General features: G+C 54.4%; 1 protein-coding gene and 1 non-coding gene across 2 annotated transcripts in view; both read right to left on the bottom strand.

The window, feature by feature from the left end:
* GLI2 (GLI family zinc finger 2) overlaps positions 1-21,046 on the bottom strand; it is a 262,832-nt gene that overhangs the window by 208,774 nt on the left and 33,012 nt on the right. The gene's annotated exons all lie outside the window — the stretch shown is intronic.
* Positions 14,601-14,673, bottom strand: TRNAW-CCA. Its single transcript has one exon. It is a non-coding gene; the product is annotated as a tRNA-Trp (tRNA).

The following is a 21,046-nucleotide window of genomic DNA, read 5'->3' as shown; positions in this document are numbered from 1 at the left end:
AATATATTGTATTTTAGCAACACAGTGGAACAGTATTGCAGCTACGTTAGATCACTGTTACAAAGACAGAAATACAGAAATGTTTGAGATCATATGGGAGGTGAAAATAAAGCAAACTTGAATGCATCCCATAATTGCAACTGGAGAATAAACTGGAAACAATATATAAGAAAAAAACTCTTGTTAGGATGATGGCATGTGGGGTCATGTTGGGTTTTGGCAATTTTCCTTAATGTAAAAATCATACTGCTTTTTTCATTAAAATGTTTTTTATTAATGAAAATAGAGAAAATACCAGCAGAAACTACAAATCTAGCCTTTCTTCTAACTATGAAAAGTACAGGGGTGTAGGAACAATTTGTGTCCTTGACCAGTTTTAAGGGGGGGCCTCCTGGGCCTCAGAATGGGGGCTGCTGCTTCCAGCACCCCAACTCCAACAGGGCAGACAGAGGAGGATGGTCTGTGCCACCCCCAGCTCCTCTGCCCGCAGAGAGGACTCTCCCTTCAGGGTCACCAGGGCAAGTCTCCCTCCCTACATTTCACGCTGAAGCAACACTACCTTCCTCTTCACAGAGGAGAAACCAGGACAGAGAGAAGCCAGGCAGTGGAGACCCAGCCAGGGGGTCTGACTGCTTTCCGTCCACAGCCCCCACAGAGTCTAGTGTCCACCAGAGTGTCTGGCTCTCCATCCTCAGGGAGGCCCCTCCGCTTCAGAAGCCAGCAAACTGGGCTGGAAACCTCCAGGCTGGCCCCAAATCTTGGGCAGCCTGAAATTGAATTTATCAGAAATATTGTGAAAAGCGTCTTCAAAACCTCAGTCTCCCCCTACGCCTCCCTTCCTACCAAGGGCCCACTCCAGTCATGCCCAAAGGAAATGTTCAAAAGCCAAAAATTGTGCCAGCTGCTTTGTTTTTCCTTTGGCCCAGAGAACCCTGGCCAGTGCCACCGAACCATCCTTGCCCGTGACTGAGGCCCCACAAGTGCTGGCCTGTGGCCAGGTCAGGCGAGTCTGGTCTGTGCTGAGAGCCTCTGAGGTGGAGCTGAGCCCTCTGGACCCCTGCCTCCTTTCCTCACCAGGAGAAAGGCCACGGAATGCCAGCAAGGAAGGGCCCAGAAAGGAAGCAGGAGGTCCAGAAAAGGCCAAGTGGTGATGATTTGGGGGGAAGAGCAGGCAGGAGCTGATATTATAGAAAAACACCTTCTTTCTTCCTCAAGGGGACTGGATGTGCTGTACAGCATCTCTCAAACTTGATGAGGGGACCCCAAGTGCGGGTCTGCATTCCCATTCCTCATGGAACAAAAGAATCATTAAGGGTAGAAGGAGAGCCCCCAACAATTAAACCGGTTTTGTGCCCCCAGCAGCAAAGCATCCTTCCATCCATCTCCCACAGCAGTCAAGCATCCTTCCATCCATCGCAACTGGGTGCCATCAGCTCCTCCACTGTTAAGAAACTGCCAGAAAGATCAAGCTCCAGGCCAGAAGTGACATCATGCCTCCAATTCAGGACGTCTGGTGCAGACATGACTGCTGCTTCCAACAAACGCCCCTTTTCCTTAACTCCCCAGGATCCACCCCACCTCCAGAGTCTGAAATTCCACCATGAAAAGGCTACCTGTGTGGGTCCTGTTTTTCGGTTCCAAGAGTCTTGGTTAAAATGGCCACACCTTTGAGATACCCAGATGAAAGCTGAGTTGGGGGATTCATAGCTACTGAGCGCCTTCCCATATAAGAGCCCCTTATATGGCACCAGTTTGCATCTTGACTCCCATGAGAAAGATACTGTTCTGCCCACTTTAGAGACAAGTAAACTGAAGCTCAGAGACACCAACAACAGAGGCTGGAAGGGCCTGGCCCCGGCTGGGTCCTTGGCTTCCAATCTCCCATCCCACCCTCCTGGCAGCCCCAGGAGTGGGCACAGCTAGTGTTCCAGATGAGGAAACGTGGCAAAGAGAGACTTCTGCCAAGAGACCATGGGGAGTAAAGAGAGACGTGGGGACTCACTGAAGACACGTGGGAGCTTCAGAGTGGGGGATAAGCCAACTGCAGGCAAGGATGCCTTGCTGCAGACAGTGGGTGCAGGGGGACAGGGTAATCTTGCCAGGCTCCTGCGACTCTCCAGAGATGTAACACTGCTCAGAAACACGTCAGAAAATCCTCCCCAGAGCTGAACACCACGCTTCACTGGGAGAAGGGAACCGGGCCCTGGGAACCTCTCTGCCATGACCACTTGGAGAACTGACATCCCTGTCTGAGCCCCGGTTTCCACATCTCCAACTTGTGCGTACATCCTTCGGGCCTCTGCAGGCTCAGATTTACGTGCTGGAACCAAGGTCCCAAGCAAGGGGAAGCAACACTTGAGCAGGGCAGTCGTGGGGAGACAAGCTAAAGGCAGCCGGAGGATATCAGAGATGACCTGCCATGGGAGCCAGACTCCTGGTCCCTCGGGTGCAGCTCCCAGAGTGCTGGGGAAGTGCCAGTAGAGAGGCAGCACATTTTGGGGTCTGTGGGCTTGGCCCTGGGGACAAAAATGGATCCCTGAAGCCTACCAGCCCTGGAGCCTGCCCTTGGGGCCTCACAGCAAGGCCTACACCCCCAGCAGGTAGGAAAGGTGAGACAGGATCTGAGAAGTGCAGGAGGCAAGAGACAGCCAGGGATGGGGCAGCACTGAAGGAGAGTGGGGGCCAGAGTCTGGGTTTGATACAGAAGGAACTGGGGGCCACTAAAGTCTTTGAGCAAAAGGGAGCTAGAATCAACACCTGTTTATACTGTGAAGGTTTGCATTCTAAAAACCAAGGCTCCTTGACACCTGCCAAACCAATGGCATATTCTAGATGGCCTCTGGTCCCCCGCACAAGCCCCTACTCTTTACCTCTACTGGGCTGAGCCCTTCACTCTGCAGTTTCTGAGCTCCCGAGGAGGAATCCAGCTATGCGGGTGGACTAAGGGGCAGGTCCACCAGCAAGTGTCACTGACACAGTAACTCCTGGTGAAGGAAGGAGTGGGTTATCCTGCCCAGAGCATGGGAAAGGCTCACCTGAGAGGGACCATCAGAGAGGGCTATGGGGACCTGAATCAGGGGAACAGTGTCCTCCTAGAGGAAGGGGACAGCTTGGCCAGGGCCAGTCAGAGGAGACTCCCAGGCCAGCACGGCCACTTACTAGCCGGGACTCGACAGGAGTCGTCACCTCTCTGAGCCAAGGTTTCCTATCTGTAGCGGCCAGTGACGCCATCTGTTCCTAGGAAACCGAGGTCTCCAGGATCATCATCCCCCTTGGATCCCAGGAGGCCTGCTGGGGAGGTGGAGTGAGTGACAGCCACCACCCCACCCTCCCACTCCTCTGCCCCTGGAAAGATTCTGCAGATCCTGCTTTGAGCTGTGATCTGTCTCTCTTCATCCCTTTCTCTTATCTCTCTTACTCTTCCCTTCATTCCTTTCCTTTTTTTCTCTTTTCTCCCCTCTCCTCCCACCCTTCCTTCCTTCCTTCCTTTTTCACCCATCCAGCAACAGGACAGCCCACCAGGGCCCTGCGTGCCCATAGAGAGGCCGTCTGCTTATCAGAAAGGAACGGAAGATGACACGAGGCTGGTGGCTTCCAACCTCCCAGGCACAGCCCAGCAATTAGACCTTGGTCTCAACATGCCTGCTTCATCCGAATCCTAGAAGCATCTGCTTTCCGGCTGCTAAAGGGTGTGTGTGTGTGCATGAGTGTGTGTGTGGGGGGTGGTGGTGGTGGTGGTGAGTGTGCGTGTGTGTGTGTGTGTGTCTGCACCAGGCTTCCCTTTCAGCCACGACTGCTAGGTAAGACCTGAGTAATAGATGCCTTTCTGAGAACTGACAAATCCCAAGATATTTACGTACTACAGAGAAAAACATGTTCTGCTGAATCCACATTCCTTCCCCATGCAGTGATGTCTACGAAGCCAAGAAAGGACACGCGTGTTGTTTTCTTTCCCCATTTGCCTAAACTCAAACACACCCTTGACACAAACACACACAAAAAGACACACTCAAACACACGCTAACCCCAGACAGCACTGACCTGCACCCTGCCAGGTCTGGGGAGGAGAACAGAGGCGGTGGGTCTGAGTCTGGGGAGGCAGGAGCACCCAGTGGTTAGGGTCACACCCCAGCCCTGCCCTATTTCGCTGTGTGTCCTTGGTGAGCTGGTTAATGTCTCTGTACACAGTGAGCTAGATAACATGGCACCCTCAGCACTGAGAAAGCCCTCAGTAGGTGCCAACCATAACTATCATTGAACCACGTGAGTCTAAATCTCTTACCGAGTGGAGAGGGTAGAAGGCACATTGGGCCTGGACCCTCCAGGCAACAGCTCCAGGTCTCCCAGGTCCATGTTCCAAGCTGGGCCATCCTGATTCCTTCTCAGAGTCCAGGATTTGGACTCTATAGCTTTTTTCCCCAAGGCCCCAACCTGCTCCAGGCTCAGTACTCAAGGATGCCCATGAGGGCCTGATAAGCCAGGCACACAGGCTGCAGGAGGTCCCGGCCCCAGTGCTCAGCCCTGGCTGGGGCCTCCCACACACCCCTGGCCAGGACAGGGGCCAGCAGGATTTCCTGGGTCACAGCCTGTCTTGGGAGGCCATGGGGTCAACTGGCCTTTCCCAGGACATGGCTCCTGGTTTGCAACATAGAGGGACAATCGTACTGATTTCATAGGTTGGGGATGTATCTGTCTGGCTGCCGGTCGTCAGCACTACACACAGCCAGTGGCACATGCGCCCTTGCACTGACACACGAGAGTGATTTCACATGGGGCAGAGCATGGATGTGCGGAAAGGGGGTGCCGATTCCCTTCCCTGTGCCTTGCTCTGCCCTGAGAGACTGGCTCATGCGACAGTCACCCTGGGGTGGAGAGTTTCTTAATAAAGATTCTCTAACACCTGTTTCCCCCTGAAGCATCCACCATCCGTCCCTCTGACAAGGCTGTCAGCCCTGGTGCCCAACCCAAGTGCAGGCTGGACCCAGAGCCTTGCCCTCCTCTGGTTCAACCCACACTTCTGCTGACATAACTAAGAGCAGACCTTACAACACCTCTAGTATTTCCAACTCTGCCCCGTGGCTTCCCTGTCACAGCTCCCACGAGGACAAGCAGACAGGAGGTCCTAGGTTTGTGTGGAGGGGGTGTCAGGTCTCTGGCATCTCACCTAGAACAGGTAGAAGGCCCCTGCTCAGGACATCCAGCCTGCTGCACACCGTCTAAACACAGGGAGAGGGGTCCTGAGGCAGCTTTACCCCTGATCTCACCCCACCAGCCACACGTACAACCTGAGACCCTCAGACACCCGGGACCAGGCGAGTACCAGCCCAGCAGTTCACCAGCCCTGTCACCCTGTCATCACCCTCCTGAAACAGGCCACAGAGACCAGGGCTCGGCCCCACCCCCACATACGTCACCTGCCCTGGGAACCTGGCAGGGAACACACTTCACTCCCCTAATTATTTTCTCTGGCTGTGGGGGCGGCGGTGTGAGCTGCTAAAACTGCGTCAGGACGGACGGGGGGCAGCTTGAGTCACAGGAGAGGTGGAACATGGCCAGGCCAGGAGACAAGAGCCAGGAAGCTGTGGGGAGGGGGGGCTGCCAAAGAAATCAGCACTCGATGACAGGTGAGGGGGCGAGGCCAGGATGGAGAGGAGACCAGGATAGGGAGGAGGCCAGGGCAGGCCCGGGCTCCAAGGACCAGGTCAGGCTGGTTCTGGAGGCCGTGAGGCTGACTGGTCAGCCAGGTGTCCCTGCCTGCCCCCCGGACTCCCCAGCAGCTTCTGCAGCTGAGAGTCCCCGATCTCCACCTGGCCCATGCTGGACTCAGGTGCCCTAAGCTGCAGCTCAGATGCCCTCACTCCCATCTCGCAAACAGGGAGCCCACTTGAAAGAAATGGCTGCTGAGATTCCCAAGTTTTATTTCCAGCTGCTACCATGCCCTCCTACCCACTCATCCCCAGGTTGTGCAGGGGAAGGGTCTTTAGATCCACGGGGGCTGGGGGTGCCTGTGGATCCCCCACTTGCCTCCACCCTCTGCCCCGGAAGATACAGCTGTAGCCCCGCAGCTGAGACAGAGCCAGAGCCCAGAGCACGGAGTGGGGGATACAGGGCCTCCTCCCTCATCCTCACCCTCCTCCAGCACCCACCCTCTCACACACTCACACACACATACCTGTCAACTCTCCCCATCAGCTCTCACACAAGCTTATACATGTTCACTCACATGATCCTTAAGCACACACACTCACAAAGTCACACACTCATTCACACATACTGGTTCGTGCTGTCACACTTATGCATACTTGCACACAGACGCACAGTCACACACTCATTCACACACACCCATTCACACTTAAATAACACACCCCAGACAGAGCTGCCCCCAGTTTGGGACTCCCTAGACACTCTCTGCCAGCACTGCTTCTGCTTACCACTGGGGAGATGGTGGCGTGGAGGTGGTGTCCCTCTAAGAAAGAAGCTTCACAGCTGTGAGAGGAGGGGTTTCCAGGTGGGAGAGGCCCTGGCTGGGGGCAAAGGGGATCCTCCTTGCTCAGGGCTCCTGGTGCAGCCCCCTAAGATCCCTAGCCCACTGCACACAGGCTGGCCCCAGAGCACCCTTCCCTCCCGCTCCCACTGATCCTTCTGTCCCTTTGGGGAGAACAGCTGCCAAGATGCCTGCATGCCCCCACACCCAGCCCCTCACCTCTGCAGCCCTATACCTGCCATTTCCTCTGGACCTCACAGCTTCCTGCTCTCAGCTGGGTGGGGTGGTGGGGATCGGAGCCCAGCAGTGAATAATCTGAGGTCTTGGCCAGGCTCCTTGCATCCCACCCTCTATCCACAGGAGCAGCTGCCATGCAAGACTCACTGGGCTGCTCCCGATCAGATGCCACTCCCCTACCCCCTGCACGAAGGTCTAGAGCAGGAGAGCTGGCCCAAGGGTCTGCTGGGAACTCGGGGGCAGGGGGGGTGGGGGTAAATAGCCAGATATTTCAGCCATGTATCCTGGCTGGGGTAAGCAGGCAGTCCAGGGCTCTCCCCACTCTGGTCAGCCTTCCCTGGGAAGCCGGCAGCAGTAGCCAGGCCTCCCAGACACACCTGGGATCAACCTTCCCAGAACATCACCCAGGGACCAGGACTGGCTCTTGGTCACTTCTGAACTCTTGCATGACCCTTGGCTGAGCAGGCTCACAGAAAAGGCCTCCTTCAGGTTTTCTGAAGGAAGAATGGCAGGGTCTCTCCCCCATTCTAGAATGCAGTCCATCACAACTCCATCTGGCCCCTCAACTCCTCTGTCTCCAACACCACACTCCCAGTCTACCGCCTAATATTTCCAGCTGAAGGGGAGTCTCTCACCAAACCCTCATCTTCCAGGTGAGGACCTCAAGTCCAGAGAGGGGAAGACATTGCACAGCAGGGCCGGCTCAGAACTCACCTTCCCTTCCCAGTGGCAGCCCTCCCCTCACAGCACATCCAGAGTTCAGGACTGGAGGGGAGTCAAGGGGATGAAAGAGTGAGACCTAGAGCCCACACTGACCTGCCTTCAGGTCCCCGGCTGCCCATCCCACAGGCCTCCCACCACCCAGCTTGTGTCAGAGGAGCCCCGAGACACAGCCCCCAGGTTCTCCAGGAGCCCTTCCACACCAGGAAGAGGCACGGAGAACCGCAAACACCCCAGCACAGCAGGCGCCTGGGGAAGCAGGTTGGAGAGCCCCTCAACAAGGACACAAGGCATCCAGGTGACCTTGGGGTGTTTCCTGGGAGTGGGGCCCCAGCTTCAGCATCTCCACAACCCACTGCCAGAGACTGTCCTGGACCACAGCCCTGGATTCTAGAAACACTGACCACCCCCAACACACACACGCCTATCTTACCTTCTTAACATCTGTCTGTCCTACTCGACCTCAACCAGTCCCTCCCAGGGCCAGAGGCTGCAGGTCTCCCCATTGCCCACCGGGCCACCCATTGACAGACAACAGAGTGGAAGGAGTCAGGTGCAGAGTCAGACAGAACTGGATTCTCTCGTGAGCTGCATAACCCCACCTCTCTGAGCCTCAGTTTCCTCCCATCTAGAAATTGGGCATAACACAAACCACTCTACACTGAAAGCATTAAACGTGTCCATATGTCTCAAGACAGGCGCCCAGCAGGTACTCAAAGCCATTGCCCTCTCCCCCCGCCATGCCATCCCCCACCTGCCTGGCACCTGCTGCCGCTGGCCTGGCTTCAGGAGCTGCCATGGCTACAAAAACCAGCATCTGGTTCAGTCCCATCTCAGAGGGCTTGCGGGGGCCCTGTCTCACTAACAGGACAGTCCTAGCCCCCAGGCAGGGCTGAGCCAAGAACAGGAATTTGTACCTGACATTTAAAAAGGCCCAGGAGCCAAGCGCCTGGGGACACAGAGTGACAGGGGCCCAGGGGAAGGGTCAAGGTGGCTATTTCACAGCCGGCAGGGTCTGTCTCGGCCCCAGCCATGCCTGTGCCCACAGGGCCCATGCTGTCTCCCGGTGGCACACAAGGGGTCTGTGCGGCCTCCTAGTCGCCCCAGAGAGGAGCAGTGTTCTTCCCATTTATAGGTGAGATGGCTAAGGGCAACTTGTCCAAGTTCACACTTAAAACCCAAGTCTACATATGGGATGTTCCAGACCCCAGACTCTCCATCATTCAGTCCTCCTGCCTCAGAGGACTGGAGGCCAGTGAGAGGCCCTGGCCTGTGTGCTGAGGGGGCGGGGGGCAGGTTCCCCCAGGCCCTGAGGAACAGGAACTGCCCACCTGTGGGGCACGACTGTCTGCTCACGTCTGAAGCCACATGCATCACAAGACACGAGAATGTCCCCAACCAACTCTGGGTAGAAACCACTGAATAGCGCCCAGAGAGGTAAACTACATCCGAATCATGAGCACCACAGAGCATAATTATTAAATGCTGTCATTTCGGAAGAAAATTAATTAGCAGTAGCTGTAGCTGTCTTGTGTCTGCTGAAGCCGCGTGCATCTCAATTAAAATATAATTGCCGCAGCTTTCATCACAGCGGGTTAAACAGCGTGAGATGCGGAACGGGCTCCTGAGTCAAACACGTGGCTTGACTCAGTGTGGAAGTATCACAGAAGGGGAGGTGGGCAGGACAGAGGTTCCCCCCCGCCAGGCCCCTGTGCCCATCCATGCCCACCAATCCTGGCAAAAGGCAGCATGTCCAGATGTAGAGATGGAAGTGGAGAGTGGTTCCTTCAACTTCTGCACAGACTCTGCCTTGGGAAAAGAGATTTTATGCCTGGCAAGAGTCACAGAATTCTCAAGGGGGCCCCAACTGTGGACAGTGAGCTACAGAGTAGAATGTGGTCTGGACTGGACAGATCAGGAATTACCTCACTACGTGGTATCCCCTAGGGGAGGCAAAGGACTCAAGAAAGGATCCCCACTTTGCATGCCTACAAGGTCATACGGGGAGAAGATGAGAGGCAATAGAGATCAGTGAGGCCTGTGGCTAAGAGGAGGCCACCATGAAGGGCAGGCTGCTCCTCCTCTCTGGCTGGCTCTTCCCACAGGAGAGTCAGGATCAAGTGCCAGACTCTCAACAGAGTCAGGGATAGACTTTTTCCAGTTTCCTAAGTTTTAAAACACAGTGAAAGCCTAACCTAAGGGTAATCAATATTTGACCTCTTATCTAGGAATTTCTGCACCTAGATACACACCAGAGTGTCATCATAGAAAGTAGAGTAGTGATTGCTGGTAGCGGGGCTTTCTACTCGTGGATGTGGGGTTCCTTTTGGGGCTGATGGAAACGTTATAAAAATAAATGTTGCTGATAGTTGTACAACTCTTATGAATAATCTAAAAACTTTTTAAAATTTTTTATTTACCCTTATTTTTCTTGGAGTTTTTTTGTTATATTTTGACTATTTTTTTAAACTTTTTCCTTTGTATTGGAGTATAGCCAATTAACACTGTTTTGATAGTTTCAGGTGGACAGCAAAGGGACTCAGCCATGCATATACATGTATCCATTCTCCCCCAAACTCCCCTCCCATCCAGGCTGCCATATAACATTGAACAGAGTTCCCTGTGCTACACAGTAGGTGCTTGTTATCCATTTTAAACATAGCAGTCCGTATATGTCAATCTCAAACTTCGTAACTATACCTCTCCAAAATTTTTCTTATTGACATATAGTTGATTTACGATGTGTTAGTTTCAGGTGTACAGCTAAGAACTATGGAATTATGAGCTTTAAAAGAGTGAATTTTATGGTATATGAAGTGTAGCTCAACAAGGCAGTTACCAAAAAAAAAATATATGGTTTTTAAATCACATGCACCCAACAGCTGCCAGATTTTTCACCAATGCATCCTTCTCTCATTCTTCAGACGCATCTTGAGGGGCTGGTGCAGCTGTCTTGGGTTGGGAACTGGGCAGACGGCAGGGGGTGCCCTCAGCCCCACCCCCAACATCAGTGGAGCCTGGATGCTTTTCTGAATTGTCAGCTTGTTTTAGAGGCTTCATCTTCACCTAGGCATCAGGATGCTTCTCAGGAAAGGGTGGTAAGTGATGGAGGGGAAGGGAGAAGAATGAGACCCGTCTGTTCAGGAACCCAGATCAGGAAGCCCCTGATGGTCCTCCCACACCCGGTCCAAGCCCAGCTTCACCACAAAGGTGGATGCTCTGCTCCGGGCCCTGAGGCTATGCCGCCTGCATCACAATGTTTCCAGCCCTACACCTGCAGTGCTGCGGATGCAGCTACATGCCCCCACCCTCTGCCAACTGGGAGCGACCTCAAAGCAGGCACTGGACAGGAAAGGCGCCCAGAGGACGCACAAGGGATGAACGGCAATCCTCACTTCTCTCCAGCACCAGGCACAGAGGGCACCCCGCCCCAGTGGGCTCAGAGGGAAGCAGGGAGCTCCGGCGTGGCGTCCAACAGCACATGGAGCTGAGCAGCCTGGACAAGCACCTGCTTTCCCACCTGTCTGAGCTGTGACCTTGAGTGAGAGGACACCAGAAGATGCCAGGGACTCTTCCCAACTCGAGCCACAGGCCTAGCCTGCCCTTCCAGAAAAGCAGTCTCAGAGCAGCCCCGCCTCCCAGCCTCAAGGCACCCTGCTCTCCTAACCCTGTAACTGACTCTATAGACCTACCCTCTGGAACCTCTCCCACTCACCCTTTCCTGCAAAGTACCCTAACAATCTTCCTTGGGCCTTAAAAGCACTTCCACTCTGACCCACCCGTTCCTCTTCAAATTAACCTCTCCCACAGAGAGCCCTCACAGCCCTGACAAAGCTGCTTGTCACAGGAAAACGCAGAACACCAAAATAGTGGAAACAATTCCCAACAACCCCAAATAATGGGCTGGTTAAGTCATCCCAGCATGTCCAAACGATGTAACATTAGTCATTGAAAATCAGATTTACAGAATTACTTAATACCATGAGACGGGCTTATGTTAAAATACCAAGTGAAAAAATCCAGGGTGCAAAGTTGCACACAAAGCAGGACGCTCTCACCGAGCTCACAGACTGCAGGAGGGATGCTGGAAGGAAATGTACCTGCCACCACGCGTCACTGCTGAATAAAGGCATCACTGGGGCTTTCTTCCTTCTTCATTTATACTTTCTGGAACTGCGCACACTGTGTCTTTGAGCATGGATTGCTTGCTTATAACTATGGATTACAATAAACTGTGGAAAATTCTTTAAGAGATGGGAATACCAGACCATCTGATCTGCCTCTGGAGAAATTTGTATGCAGGTCAGGAAGCAACAGTTAGAACTGGACATGGAACAACAGACTGGTTCCAAATAGGAAAAGGAGTTCGTCAAGGCTGTATATTGTCACCCTGTTTATTTAACTTATATGCAGAGTACCTCATGAGAAACGCTGGACTGCAAGAAACACAAGCTGGAATCAAGATTGCCGGGAGAAATATCAATAACCTCAGATATGCAGATGACACCACCCTTATGACAGAAAGTGAAGAGGAACTCAAAAGCCTCTTGATGAAAGTGAAAGTGGAGAGTGAAAAAGTTGGCTTAAAGCTCAACATTCAGAAAACGAAGATCATGGCATCTGGTCCCATCACTTCATGGGAAATAGATGGGGAAACAGTGGAAACAGTGTCAGACTTTATTTTTCTGGACTCCACAATCACTGCAGATGGTGACTGCAGCCATGAAATTAAAAGACGCTTACTCCTTGGAAGGAAAGTTATGACCAACCTAGATAGCATATTCAAAAGCAGAGACATTACTTTGCCAACAAAGGTTCGTCTAGTCAAGGCTATGGTTTTTCCAGTGGTCATGTATGGATGTGAGAGTTGGACTGTGAAGAAGCCTGAGCGCCGAAGAATTGATGCCTTTGAACTGTGGTGTTGGAGAAGACTCTTGAGAGTCCCATGGACTGCAAGGAGATCCAACCAGTCCATTCTGAAGGAGATCAGCCCTGGGATTTCTTTGGAACGAATGATGCTAAAGCTGAAACTCCAGTACTTTGGCCACCGTGTGCGAAAAGTTGACTCATTGGAAAAGACTCTGATGCTGGGAGGGATTGGGAGCAGGAGGAGAAGGGGACGACAGAGGATGAGATGGCTGGATGGCATCACTGACTCGATGGACATGAGTCTGAGGGAACTCTGGGAGCTGGTGATGGACAGGGAGGCCTGGCATGCTGCGATTCAAGGGGTCGCAAAGAGTCGGACACGACTGAGCGACTGATCTGATCTGATCTGATGACAAAATATGCTCCAAACCATTTGTCCACAGAAGATAGGAATCTCTCCTCCCCACCACGACCCAGGCAACTGGTCCCCAGATCTCGGAGCCTCTGAGCATCAGCATAGCCCCTTTCTTCTGCCCAGCCTGGAACTGGTCACCCTGGGTTTTCCTGGGGACTCAGAATGAGCTGTTTCTAGTAAAACATATCCCTGCCACTCACTGGGTGCTGGGTGCCACACCAGCCCCCGTGGTTACCAAATGAATGTGGTCGGTACCCTCAGAAGGATTTGCTTAAGTGGAAGCAAGAAACAAGGAAACCAGGAATTAATTGAGGAAAAGGACCTGAGCTTCTGGGTGCTGGGAAACAAGTGGAGGAGGGAAGCCTTGGGTGTTACCAAGAATTTAAATGTTATCCTGGACTAAGGTTTGTATAAGCCTGGCAGTGCCAACCTGCTCCTGGTCCAAGGCAGACATTGCTAATCAATCACAGTGCTTTTTCTGAGCAGCCCTGGTAGGGGGTGGGGGTGGGGGCAAGACATCAGACAGCCTCTCCCAATCAAACTGCCCTGGCACAGGCAGCCAACTCCCTCCATCTGTGCCTGTGGGCAACACGCCCTGTAAGGACGGGAGTGGCCTGACCGCATTTGACACAGATTGCTCCGGACACAAGGGTGCCTGGGCTGCAGGGAGACCAGGCCAGAGACAGATGTAGAAGTCCAAGCCCTGGTGTGTGCCGAGGGCATGGGGAGGGAGTGGACAGGGCCGCACTGTCCACTCTGAAGCCAATTTCCTCTCTCCTCCTAACTTTGAGGAGGCCCGGCAAGCTTAGCCCTCTGGAAGGAAAAAGACTCCAGCCTGGCCAAGCAGCCAAATGCACAGAAGGGCTGCACTGGCCAGCTCACGACTGGGATGGGCAGAAGGCCCCCCAAGACAGCCCTGGGCACCTGCCCAAAGGCTCATGTCCTCCCAGACAGGTCGGTGTCTGAGCCACTTGCTCAAACTGTTCCTTCAGAGCACGTGGCCCCTGATGGCTTGTGTCCTGTCTCCTCAAGGAGACTGCAGATCTCTTCAAAAAAGGAAGAAGCTCTTGATTTACCCACAGGACTCTAAGCTGGAAGGAAGGACCCTTGGAAACCAGCCAGCCTCACTGTACAAACGGGAAGGCCAGGAACATATGGAGACACCTCCTGAACTCAGAGCAGGTGACGGGCAAAGCCAGAGTTCAGTGTGTCCCACGGCATGACCCTCTCTCCTGAGTCCAGCAGAGTGCTGGACCCAGGAGGCACCCAAACCTTCAGTGCAGGGCAGTCCTCCCCCTTGAGCACCGGCCCTGGGGCTGCTGGCCGCCACCCTGTGCACCAGCCCACCCTTTGCACACAGTACGCAGAGAGAGGCTCAGCCCCCTTGCAGGAGTGGGGACCCATGCAGTGCCCATCAGCAGCACCACATCAAGATCGCATGGCTGCTTTTGGGCTTGCTCAGGCGTGCTCTCCAAAGATACACTCTGATTCGCTGCCACAGAGCCTCATGTGGCCAGGCCAGACGAGGATTCCTGATGGGCTCTGGGCCTTGGCGAGCAGGGCTGAGATGCATGTCATCAGCAGTGCCTGGGCTCCAAAGATTAACTCAGACTCAGCAGGTGGGAGCAGAGGGGGTGTGGTGGGCTCACAGAGGAGTCCTTTTTCCATCTGTCAGGCAGGTGTGGTCAGCACTGATGGCTGAGCCCCAATTACTATTACTACTATAATCAGAGACACCTGCAGGCACCCAGCACATGGCTTCCCACTGGCAACCTTTCCCAATCCACACGACATTCAGAGGCTCCCAGCCCCATCTTGTTTTCTTCTTTCTTTTTTGTATATTTTGGCTGCACCAGATAGCATGGGGGACCTTAGTTCCCTGACCAGGGATTGAACCTGAGCCCCGTGCATTGGAAGCATGGTGTCTTAACCACTGGACCACCAGGGAAGTCCCAGCCCCACTTTCAAGATGAACCGAGGATCCCAGACGTTCCCTCTCTTGCTAAGACCACAGAGCAGAAGAAAGGCAAACATTTAGGACTCTGCGCCCAGGTCCCACCTCACATCGTCCCTACCTCAAATCACCTGCCTATCAGGTAACACCTGGCTGTCCTCTGGGCAATGACATCCTAAATGCAGGGCACCTGCACCTGGTCACTCACCAACACCCCCCCCAAGTGCCTTCGGGTCTGTGCCAGGCACCTGAGCCAGGACCCAGACAAGGGCAGCTCCTACCCTCAGCACACCCCTGGTCCAGCTGTGGAGGCAGACTGGTAACCTAGCACCAGTACCGGATGGAGCAATGTCCAGGAGAGGAGGCATTCCGGGAGAAGGAACTGCTAGGCAAAGGCCAGGAGAGGAGGCAGCTGTGGGCACTGAGAGGCCAGTGCGAAGCTGGTGATCAGCAGCACAGAGGATGTGAGTGTCTGAGGAGAGAGGGGGCTGGGAAGATGGAAGCTGAGGGTCTGCACGTCTCGTAAGGGGCCACAAACTGGCACGACTCCAAGGAGCACCAAACAATATGGTCTGAGTGAACTTGAGCACAACCAGGATACAGAATGGGCTTCCCTGATGGTTCAGCAGGCAAAGAATCCACTTGCCATGCAGGAGACACAGGAGATGAGGGTTTGATCCCTGGGTTGGGAAGATCTCCTGGAGGACAGCATGGCAACCCACTTCAGTATTCTTGCCTGGAGACTCCCATGCACAGAGAAGCCCAATGCGTGGGGTCGCAAAGAGTCGGACACAAGTAAGCACTACGCACACAGGATACAGAGTGAGAGCTGCTGAGGTCCACTAGGGGCCTCGGCCTGGGAGCGGAGCCTGCTTGAGCTGGAAAGGCCTCTGCCTGCAGACAACTCCAGGCTGGGAGTGTGCAGCAAAGCTTCTCAGTGCATGGAAGGAAGGGCTCCTGCAGAGCCCAGGGCTTATCAGCCCATGAGACTCACAGACCCCAGCAACATGAGCCCCACCCCCACCATGGGCCTCGGATCAAACATCAAAGGCCAAGCTCTCAGGGTATCCAGCCAAGTCCTGAGCACCCCATCCTGCCAGGTTTCCAACAACCACCACCACCCAGCACCCTGGCCAAGCTGGTTTCATTCAGTCCTGCTCCAGGCAACTCCCTCCCTCTGTGGGACCAAGGAGAAGGGCAGGAGGCACAGGCAGGCACCCATCATCAGTCAAGCAGGACCTGTCCTGCCATGCAGACATCTAGAGGATGTGCATTTATCTGTGTACGCACGCACACACACACGCACACTGTGCACTCAAACTTCTATAAACTCAAAATCCATACACAATCAGAAATGCACTCACATCCAATGGATGAACTCACAAACACACAATAACAGACGCACTCGTGCATTCATAAATACACAAGTCACGTACAACAGGCATATGAAACGGACACGTCCTTGCACAGCAGCACATGGGCACTGCTTGGTATACACACACAGGAGCAGCCCAAGGGACAAGCCCCTGAGCCTGCCTCCTGGAACCCAAGGAAACTGCTGCCAGAAGTACGCTCCACACAGTTCAGGCCAGGCAGGTTCATTTGTCTCAGCGGCAGCGAGGGGACAGGTGATGAGGTCCCCCCAGCAGTTAGGAGGCCAGGCCAGGTAGAGACAAAGTCCCAGAGAGGGGGACTAAATGCTCAGGGTCCTGAGGTTCTGGGGATGCCCCAAGTCCCAGGGAGCCCCAGAAACTTTCACTCTGCAGCAGAAAGAGCCCACTGGACCCAGTGCCAGCTGCTCAGCACCAGCCAAGGGCTCATGATGAGCAGGGGGTGCGCTGGCTTTTGCACACCTTACTGAAGACGCCACAGGGCTGAGCGCATGTGTAGAGGCCCAGGAGCCTCTCCTGACTTCCCTTCATTCCTCCATTGACAAATCCATCCATCCATACATCCAATCAACGTTGGCAGTGGGTGGGTGCCAGTGCCGCACACCAAGCTGAGTGCAAAGTGGGTTCCAATGTCAGAGTGGATCCCAGAGCAGGGAAGTGTCACTTCTGGCCACAGTGTCTGCTGTTGGACCATTTCCCAGTGAGGAATTTTGTTACCTCTCCTCATCCTCAGGAGGCCATAGGAATATTAGGCCCACCAGCCTTGAAGAAGCCCTCAAATTCCCCAGCTGAATGAATGAATAGAGAAAAATATGGGACAGCCCCTCAGCCCACAGGTACTTTATCTGTCTGTCAAAGGTTCCTGGCCCACTTTCCCAGGGAGCCATCCTGCCCCTAGCTGTGGCAGTAAGGGGGACTGCAGCCTGCTGGGCACAGGCATGTGGGGGACCTCTGAGGGCAGGCAGAGCAAGGCCTGAAGTTCTGGGGCTGAGGGGGAGCTGTGGGGTCCCGTCCAGATGCAGGCAGCAGGCAGAGGAGGGGCAGACAGCGCCTCCGGGTCCAGGCACACCGGGACCTACCCTGGCAGGGATGAGGAAGGAGCCTCTCCCGATCAGAACTGCCACTCACAGAATGTTCTCTAGGTCCAGACCTCACCCGAGTGCCTACCGCTGTGTCATCTCCAGGACACCCCTGCAAGGCAAGAACAAGGACCTCTGTCCCACGTGTGAGGAGAGGGAGGCACAGAGGGACACGGAGCACTCAGGTCACACAACTAAGTGACCAGGTTGGCCTGACGCCAAAGACAGCACAGAGAAGGCGCCTTCATGGCTCAAATCACCATCTGCTCACAGCAGTGGCAAAGCAGCGGTTGCATGGCCTCTGCTCTCCAGTAGCCTGAACACACTTCTTAGGTGCAGACAGGACCACCGAAAGCACCCCACCCTCCCACAGGGAGAAGGCTCCACAGCTAGGCTCAGTGGGCCTTGAAAGGAACCCCAGCTCCACCAGCCACTTCACTTCTCAGAACCTCAGTGTCTCCCTGTGTAAAATGGGGATACATGAACCCACTGCACAGGAGCACCAAGCCCAGAGCCTGGTGCAGAGTGAATGCACAAGAAACGCATGCATGTTGGGAGAGACACTGCTACTCCACACCGGAGATGCTGCAGCTTTTAATAAAAAAAAAAAATACACCAATACATGGTGGAGTACGAAGTAAAAGCATTTAGAGAAGAGCTTGGGTGGGTCTGGGTTCCAGAAAGGTCAGGAGGAGATGGGCATGGACTGAGCCCAGAGGCGATGGAGGCAGCCGGGGTGCCAGCATCGAAGGGAACATCGCAGACACCGGGCACGGAGGCCCTGGATGTGCCCAACAGAGCCCGGCACTTCCAAGGATGTCAGCTCCCTCACCTCGCAGCGCCCACGGGGTGTAGTCCTGGACAACCTCCTTTTCCAGATGGAGAATAAGAATAAGAGCCAGGGAATAGAAAAGAACTTGAGGATCAGGCAGCTTGTTGAATGGAGCCAGGACTGAGGCTGGGGCTGCTGGAGAGAAGGTCAGGGGGACGGGGCAGGGGACCATGGGGGAGGTGGGGAGAAGCCCCCTGGTGCCCATGCCCCCATGCCAATTTGTTGAGGGTATTAAAAAGTTTCTTTTCAATTACTCCTTTCTTGGAAATTACTAATAGCACTCTGATGAAGATGCGGCTTAATTTCCCAGTTGGTTTGGAAATGAGGAGACCCATAATTGTATGACCCTCTCAGCAGTCGCAGACAGAGATGAGAGGGGGGTTGCCCCTTGGGGGCCGATCGTGGATAAAAACATCCCCACTGAACGTGATGGACCCCCGGTGCCAGACAAGGCTGGGGTGTAAGCTGCCTCCTCTGCACCCCAGCATCCTGCTCCATGCACTCAAGGTCCTGGCCTCACACTATGCTCTCATTTGGAAAAGCTCTGAGCCCTCTAGGCCATGACCACCTCCTCAGGGACCCAGGTCTCCGCCTCTCCGAGGAAGTCAGCTCCCAACCAAGGAAGCAGCTCACATACAGTCCCAGGCCCACTGCCTGGAGCGGGGAACGCCCAGGGCACACTGCAGATGGGAGGAAAAGATGAACAGCCCTTAGAGCGGCTGTGTGTTTTTCAGGTCTTTCGGTCATCTCCACATCTCAGCCTTGCCAAAACCCCATGAGTACACCCGTTGGATAGGGGAAAGAGGCAGCTGCCGGAATTCCTATGGGTGTGGCCTTGGTCTGACTCTGAAGGCTGGCTTTCCTCCATCCCCACTCCCTTCTCGTGAACCTGCCTCTCATACCCAGAGATAAGGCAGATCTGGGAACAAGCCCCACAGGGCAAGTTGCCTTGACTGGAGCTTCTAGTATCAGCCCCAGGAATTTCACTGAAGTGTTTTAGAATCTTTCCCTATAATAATACAATCATGACAGCCATTGTTTTTTTTTCAGACGCTGACTCTGTTATGTCACACTAAGTGATTTGTGAAAATCACCCTGTCGGGGTGGAGGGGAGCACGATAACATCCCCATTTTACAGATGCAGAAACTGAGGCACAAAGGTCTTGAGGAACTGAGTCAATATCCCACCAGGCCAGTCTGAGCACAGGGACGCTCCTCCACGCCCCGGCCACCTCCCAGGTTTTCTCAGACTGATGAAGAACACAGAACATGTGCTTCGGGGTAAGGACTTTCCCATTCCTGAGATGGGGTCCCTCCTGACCAGTCTTTTCTTTGCTGAGGGCAGCCTCTGTGCCCCCTACCCCAGGGCTCCACCCTGAATCCTCTCTAGAGGGGCTGTGCGACAGTCCTCCCCAGGTAAGGAGGTCCTCGGGGTCCCCACAGAGTGGGCACATGCTTGGAGGGGCCTGCTGGCCAACTTCACACCGCCCAGGGGCTGGAAGGGACGTGCTGCCCCAGCCACAGTGCTTCCCGGTGAGGCTGATAGGTTCAGGCTGAGGCGCCACAGCTGGACTGAAGGCTACGGGATCGGGAAGGGTCAGCCGGCTGCAGACACGCAGAACAGCAGGAATAACTCATCCCAGCCGGGCCTCGCCAGCGTGAGCCTCTGAACCCTCCGCATGGGGTGTAAGGAAACCCCATCCGCCACGGGAGAGGCACTGGGCGGGGACCCAGACGTCCCTGCGACCTCATCCACAGAGGGACTCTTGTTCGGAAAACAGGCGCTATAACACTGTGACAAATGCTGTCTGGATTCCAGGAGTCTTTTCCTGCTGCTTTCTCAATCCCCAATTCTCCCTCTACACCGACACCACCGATCTCATGCCTCGCGTCTCCTCCGGCTGCACTGGAACATGCCAGAAGGAGATCAGGCAGCGAACTTTGGAAACAAAGGAGACCATGGCCTCGGAGACACATGGTGAACTCTGTCTCACCTCCTCACTGACTCTCACAAGGCCAGAACTTTGCTGGGCAACAGGACGCCTCTCGTCCTGCAGAATCTCCTATCTGTTCCCTAGACAAGCCGTGATGGCCCTAACGGAGGACAGATGGCTCCAAGTGTCCACTGACAACACAGGCAGGCACAGCCCCTCCCAACCCTGCTGCAGCTATTCAGGACGAACCCCCACCAACCCCGGGGTCCTCAATGTTCTAGCCTCACAGATTCCCTGCAAAAGGAAGACACAGACGTGAGTGGGTACTGCAGAAATCAGCCTGGGCTGTCAGGGAAGGCTTCCTGGAGGAGGCAGCATTGACCCTGGGCATCAGAGCCCAAGGAGTCTAGGCAGTAGGAAGCAGGGGTGTTGTAAGCACAGGGTAGTCACTGCGTTCTTATCACCCTGAAGGAAACTCCGCTTTTATCACCAAAAGGAGTCCAGGCCCTATCACAGGATCAAAACCTGCAAATTCTGAAGCTTTCTAAAGCACAATATATACATACTCCCAAAACCTCAACTGAGCCATTGGGACTTTAAGCCTCGCTTAAAGGCAAAAAGGCAGCAGTGGGCCATGCAGTGAAAGGGGCTCTGTCCCCAGAATGTATGAAAACAGTCAACTTTTCTGCAGCATCCAGGACTGAGTTCAGGGTGTGAAAGGGACCCTAGGGCACCTGGGAGAGGTCTGGTGGTCCCACACCGGGATGTCTGGGGACAGCATGGGATTGCCAGATATGAATCCTCCATCCCAAGGGCAGAGGAGGGTCAAGGAAAGACCCCTGGCAGAGTGGGCACCAGCTTGGGACTTGTGGACAGCAGGGGCCTCGGGGCTAGAAGCAAGGCAGTGCTCACCACACCCTAGACAGAGGACCCTCAGCTCTTAGCGCTGGGCATTTGCAGCAAGAACCAATGAATCAAGGTGACAGCTCATCGCTGCCTCAAGAGACACAAAGGCAGACAGACCAGAGCTAACTCAGGAGCCTTTTATCAGAGAAACACCTAAAAACCCAGGGAAATGACAGCTCCACGGGCGATGAGGTTTAGAAACACTAGGTCAGCATGAAGAAAGTT

This window comes from Bubalus bubalis, chromosome 2 (genome assembly GCF_019923935.1).
Source record: "Bubalus bubalis isolate 160015118507 breed Murrah chromosome 2, NDDB_SH_1, whole genome shotgun sequence".
Classification (NCBI taxonomy): Eukaryota; Metazoa; Chordata; class Mammalia; order Artiodactyla; family Bovidae; genus Bubalus; species Bubalus bubalis.
The sequence above is the reverse complement of the archived record's forward strand: the minus strand, read 5'-3'. Positions and strand labels throughout refer to the sequence as shown.